Raw genomic sequence first — 6,674 nt, forward strand, 5'->3', positions numbered from 1 at the left:
AGTACGACATTAGAGGAACATTTAAACCATCTGCGGGACGTCTTAGCCGCTTTACGCAAGGAGAAGTTGTTTATCGCACGGCAAAAGTGTGACTTTGGGACGTCCGAAGTCTTGTTCCTTGGATATGTAGTTTCATCGGAAGGTTTACGTGTGGATCCACAAAAAGTGGAGGCGATAGCTTCTTGGCCCACGCCACAGATGATTTCCGAGGTTCGAAGCTTTCATGGTTTGGCCTCTTTTTACAGGCGCTTCATTCACGATTTTAGTGCTATTATGGCACCAGTCACTGACTGTATGAAGCATATGTCGTTCGTGTGGACTAAAGAAGCCAATGAGGCGTTCGCGCTTATTAAAAACAAGCTTACTACAGCACCAATTCTCGTTCTACCTGATTTCGACGCACCTTTTGAACTCCATTGCGATGCTTCTAAGTTAGGTGTGGGAGCAGTTCTAAGTCAGCATGGTCGCCCAATTGCTTTTTATAGCGAAAAATTGGCGGGAGCTCGCAGTCGGTATAGTACGTATGATGTGGAATTCTATGCTGTTGTCCAAGCTGTCAAGCATTGGCGACATTATCTTGCACATAAGGAGTTTGTTTTGTTTACTGATCACGTTGCTCTAAAATACTTGGGCACCCAGGACAAGATCTCGTCTCGCCGTGCTTCCTGGACCGCCTACTTACAGCAGTTTACTTTTGTTATTAAACATCAGTCCGGGAAACTTAACAAAGTCGCAGATGCCTTAAGTCGGTGTCGGGCGTTGGTGTCTACTTTACCAGTCTCTGTTACAGGGTTCGAATGCTTTGCAGAGTTATATCCCATTGACCCTTTCTTCTCACCCATATGGTTAGACCTGACGCATGGGGTTCGAACGGATTACTCTTTGGTCGACGGTTTTATCTTCAAAAACAACTGTTTGTGTGTTCCTGCGTGTAGTCTTCGTCTGCAGATCATCAAAGAACTCCATGGAGAAGGCCATGTTGGACGTGATAGGACGCTCAAACTTGTCGCCGAGACGTATTTTTGGCCGACGCTTCGTCGCGATGTTGAAAGATTCGTTGTTCGTTGTACGGTGTGTCAGCAAGGAGAGGGCCATGCGTCCAACGCTGGACTTTATTGACCTCTACCTATTCCAATGCAACCATGGAGCGATATAAGCATGGATTTTGTGCTCGGGCTTCCGCGAACTCAGCGTGGGAATGACTCTATTTTTGTTGTGGTGGATCGTTTCTCTAAGATGGCACATTTTATTCCGTGTAAGAAAACAACGGATGCGGTCCAGGTCGCTCAACTATTCTTTCGCGAAATATACCGCATACACGGCCTGCCTCAGTCCATTGTCTCAGATCGCGATACACGTTTTATAAGCCACTTTTGGCGTTCTCTTTGGAAGCTGTTAAAAACAAGTTTAAACATGAGTTCTGCATACCATCCCCAGTCCGATGGCCAGACAGAAGTGACTAACCGAAGCCTGGGTAATATGCTGCGATGTCTAGTTGGTGATAACCTCCGTTCGTGGGATTCTCTTTTATGTCAAGCAGAGTTTGCTCATAATCACGCGAACAATAGAAGTCTCGGTTTTTGTCCCTTTAAAGTCGTCTATGGCGTTATTCCTCGGGGACCTTTGGCATTGGCGACTCTGCCTCAACCTGGCGAGTTTCATGGACGAGCCGTGGAGCTTATCGATGAACTTTCTGCCATTCATGTTCAAGCACAAGACAACCTTCAAGGAACAGCTATCAAATACAAGCGTGCGGCTGACAAACGACGGCGAGAGGTGCATTTCAGTGTTGGAGATTTTGTCTGGGCTGTCCTCACAAAAGAACGGTTCCCGGTGGGTCAATACAACAAACTGAAACCTCGAAAAATAGGTCCTGTTGAGATTGTAGAGAAAATCAACGACAACGCTTATCGCCTTGCCTTGCCTCCTCACGTTCACACCGCGGATGTATTTAACGTTAAACATCTTTTTCGGTATGAGCCAGACGACGACGTACTTTCCGGATTCGTGGACGAATCGCTCGTACGGGAGGGGACCTGATGTAGCATACATCCTTACTACGTGGTGCTTTGGTTTTCTTATTTCCTTTTCCTAATTATCTTTGCTTTCCTTTTCTAAGTATGTTAGATTTCCTTTTCTTTGATGGCTTTGAGTCTTTAGTTCTCTATATATTGTGATCTCTTGATTTGTAAGAAGACACAACTTTGATTATTGATTTATAAAAACTTAAGGGCTTTGTTTTAAACAACTCTTGAAACTTTAGTTTCTGGGCATTCTCTAAGAATTCAACAGATCTTAAGAAGACAAGTTAGCGGGCATTCTCAGGATTCAACGTTATCTTTGCGTTATCGGTTACTATCGTTACTTCCGCTCTATTAGGTAGCAATACTGTCTAAGGATTTTTCATAAGCCGTAGGTATTCACAGTCTTTAATTAGCGTGGAGACTCTTCACAAAGCCGTTGGGTGTAGTTGTCTAGACTTCATAAGCCATGGCCCATGGGTAGCAATATTGTCTGAAATCTTCTCAAGCCGCCGCGTGTAATAAAGCCGTACGTACTAAAAAGTAAAGAATCTGTTTTCAAGCTATCTTTGTCTGAACTTTTTATAACCGTGTGTACTTAATGAATCTAACTTTTTATAAGCCGTGGGTTACTACTATCTGTTTTCAACTCATAGTCTTTGCCTTACGTTTTTTGTGCAATTGGTCGTTTTTTCATCCATCAAAAGTTATCCAAGCCGTGGGTACTTTTGACTCTCTCTTTGATTGTATTTCCTTCCCATCAAACTAGTCTAAGACCGACTGTAGTCTATGTCTGAAGATTTTTCTAAGTCGTGCAATGAATCTGTTTTAGATTCAGTTTTTGTTTGAAGATTCTTCATAGCCTTAGACATTAGTCATTTTCTGCCTAAAGACTTTTTAAGCCGATAGTAGTTTTTGTAAAGTCATAGCCTTTGTCTAAAACGTTTTTTTAGCAAAGCCGTTGATCTTTTCTAAGCCGTAGGTACTAATGTATAATTGAACACTTTTGCAACCAACCTTTGTTTAAAGACTGTTTTGAAAGCCGTGGCTACTAATGTGATGAATACATTTTCAATCAAAGTCTTTGTCAAAAGACTTTTTTGCAAGCCGTGTATACAAAATTAGATGAGGGCGTTTTCAGTCACAGTACATGTCTGAATCAGGAGACACAAATCCCTAAAACAGAGAGATGTAAAACTCAAAAAGTCAAACCTCAGGATTGGTGGAGAAGATAAAACAATGGTGTTCATGGAAGTTAAACCTTAAAAAGTACCTTAAGGTAGAAAGCAGCGGAAACAATCACAAGGCTAATCGTCATCCCAACCGAAGAGATTTAGAAAACATTCCCATTTGCTTTATTAGTTTTAAAAGAAAATTCCTTAAAGAGATGAAACTAATGAACTGATACTCACGATAAGTAGAAGCCTACGACCTGCTTTGTCCACCAACCATGTTGTTGATATTGCAGTCGCCACTACTCGCTGTAACTCCTATAATTAAAAACATCAAAACATATATGAAACTATGGAACTATATGAAACAAGAAACATCACATGTTCTTAAGGCAAGGTCCTACCTGCAGATTCAAAGATTGTACTAGAATAAAACAGGGCACCATTGATTCCACCGAGTTGTTGAAGTACATGCAACCCTATACCAACCTATTTTGCACACACAACAAAATAAAACTGGAGTTTAAGATAAATGCTTCTTATGGTATAAAAAGTATTAACTAAAGGGAAGATCTATGCACCCTAAGACGGAAATAGTATCTCCTACGCTTGAGATCTACAAACCGAACTGTAGATGATCTCGTTGTAGATGATGCTACAGATCTCTGCACATTTGAATAAAAGTGTTTAAACATCTTTCTTCTTGCTAATTTTTTGAAACCAAAAACATTTTCAGTGGTAATATTACCTTTATCTCATTAACCTCAACGGTAATATCCGTCTCAATCCTCCTCTCATGTTCTGTGGAGCTATCTCAGCGATATATACAAGCACCTAAGACCATTTGAGAAAGAGTTTGCATAAGTACACCTAACGTGTTCTTTTCATAAGCAAGAACAAACTAGATGAGTTCAGTGGTTACCGTGTAAGAGATGATACAGACACCAAACCAAAGCCTTCTAAAAGCCGTCCCATGTACAGAAAAGAAGTATCCTACAAAACCAGATATGGAGTCAACCAACCAACATGTTCAGAAGCTGAATGAAGAAATTGGATGATAACAGATACTCACTTTCGCAAATGACATGCATATCCATCCAATGATATTGGGGATTGCAGAATCATCAGAGACTATTCACCAAAAGACTTCAAGGAAAAAACAAGAAAGAAGAATTTATTACTAATAATCAAGAATCAGCAAAAGAATATTACCCCTTTTCTTCCAATGTATTCAGCGATCTGACCACTAGCAATTGCACCAACCATAGCACCCACATTGGACAGAGAACCAAACACATAGTACTAATACATGGAGCAAGAGAACAAAGTCAAGAGATTATCAAACAAGCCCATTATAGAAACCAGACAACACTAGACAGAGATAGGTCTGTTACCTCAGATACAGTTAAACCAAGATCTTTGGTGATTGCAGCTTGAGTTGGAGAGGAATAACCAGATTGAACAAAAAGATACAAACAAAACAGAGTTTCCTATCAAAATGTCAAACCTTTGAAACAAAAAAGTCAAAAAGTTTGGATACAGTGAATCCGAATTGAACAGGACCAAGAGCAACCAGAGCCCGGCTCTTGACCACAACAACAGGGGTTGTTGCTCTGGGTCCATGGGTCCAGAAATATTTTAGTCTCATTTTATTAATTTTAATTTTGAAGGATCCATTTCAAATTGTTAAACTATGAAATATTTGATAAAATTGTAATAAAGGGCCCATAATTAACTTAAACTAAGTCATATATAACCAGTGTTTTGAAACCCGACCCGGACCCGCGGTTGAACCGGTAAACCCGATGACCCAGAAAAAATCCGGTTTGGATTTTATGGAAAACTCAATATTTAAAAACCCGCAAAAACCCGTAAAAATCCAGTAAAACTCAGAACCCGATACCGGTTGAACCACCGGTCGAACCAATAAATAACTTTTACTTCATTTTTTTAAGTTTTTATATTCTAAGTTTCCAATTAAGAAGTTAGGTGTTGACAAAAAAAGTTAGATTTTCTTTTTTCAGTTTTATATTTGTGATTTTTAGATTTTGATGAAGATTTCAGTTTCAATATGCCACCTGAAAAAAATGAAGTGAACAATGGTAGAAATAACCAAAACTAGTTGATGTGATTTGGATTAGTTTATTTCCGTTATTGACATTTTATTACAATGATATTTTACTTTTACTTTTGGTTTTTTTTGTATTTGAAGTTTAATTTATTATTCAATTAGACATTTAAATATTTATAAATTTTTATGTTTTGATTTTTGTAGATGTCGTAAATCTTACTTTGCTAGAGAAAATTTTAAATAGTCTAAACTACTTTTTGATATTTTGTATGTCAAATGAAAATAAAAATATAAAAACTAAAGTTAAGTATTTTCTAGAAGTTTTTAAACATAAAATATATACATATCCAAACTATTATTTTATGTTTTAAAAACATTTAGAAAATATTAAATTTTAGTTTCTATATTTTTATTTACATAGCTGATATATTATTATATAATAAAATTAATTTATTTATTAACCTGCGGTTCATCCGCGGTCGACCCAGTAATCCAGCAACCCGGTAAATCGTCCGGTTCAGTGTCCGGGTCGGGTTTAAAAACATTGTATATAACAAAACAAAACCCAAAAAATCTGTATGTTTCACCATTTTATAATTTTCCCGATGAAAATAATTCTATTGGTTTAACTTAATGAAATGCAATTAGTAACAATAAAACGATATAAAGCTAAAGAACGATATCTTATCCCAATGAAAATAATTCATCTGCTAGACAAAATAATCCATCTGCTAGACAAAAATTTGTTAGAAATGAATATTCATTGATCTTTCAAACATAAAATAAAATAGTATAATTAAATAATGAAGAATGATAGATAAAAACCAAAAAATTACCAAATGACAAATGAGATACGGTTTTAAAATTTTGCTTTAAGTTATACTACCAATATAAGCAAATAATACAATATAAAAATTAAAAACATAGCCATTCTTAAATACATTTTTGAACAAATAGTTATTCTTAAATTTAATCAATTGAAAAATGAAAAAGAAAACCCGCACGATTGTGCGGGTTAAATTCTAGTAAATATTATTTGGTCAATGAAATTTCATAGTCAAAATTTTATCCAGCGTATAGTAAGCATAATCAGTCAAATTATATAATGCATAATATAATGGTCTAATGTTGTGTACGGCAGTCTCCTTAATCTGATAAGGGCCTGGCTCAAACCGCAACATGGTTTCCTCACATTCATAGCTCATTGTACCTTTCTCCGCGATCCAAACCGCATCTTACTCCTTTCTTTGATAGCTTTTATATCTCTCTCCCAATATTGCCGCTCAATTCTTCTTCAATAGCAACCACTGAAACTTTGAGAAGCTGAGACATGACTAAGTCGACTTTGTTGTAACTGCATATCAATCCTTTTCAAGACTTGAAATCAGTAAAGAACCAATATGAATTACT

At 37.3% G+C, this 6,674-nt stretch overlaps 1 pseudogene; it reads right to left on the reverse strand.

Annotated features, from left to right (window-relative positions):
• Positions 1 to 3,266: 3,266 nt before the first annotated feature.
• Positions 3,267 to 4,841, reverse strand: LOC103834352 (annotated as a pseudogene).
• Positions 4,842 to 6,674: the final 1,833 nt, after the last annotated feature.

The sequence above is a fragment of the Brassica rapa genome, chromosome A08 (genome assembly GCF_000309985.2).
Source record: "Brassica rapa cultivar Chiifu-401-42 chromosome A08, CAAS_Brap_v3.01, whole genome shotgun sequence".
NCBI classification, from domain to species: Eukaryota; Viridiplantae; Streptophyta; class Magnoliopsida; order Brassicales; family Brassicaceae; genus Brassica; species Brassica rapa.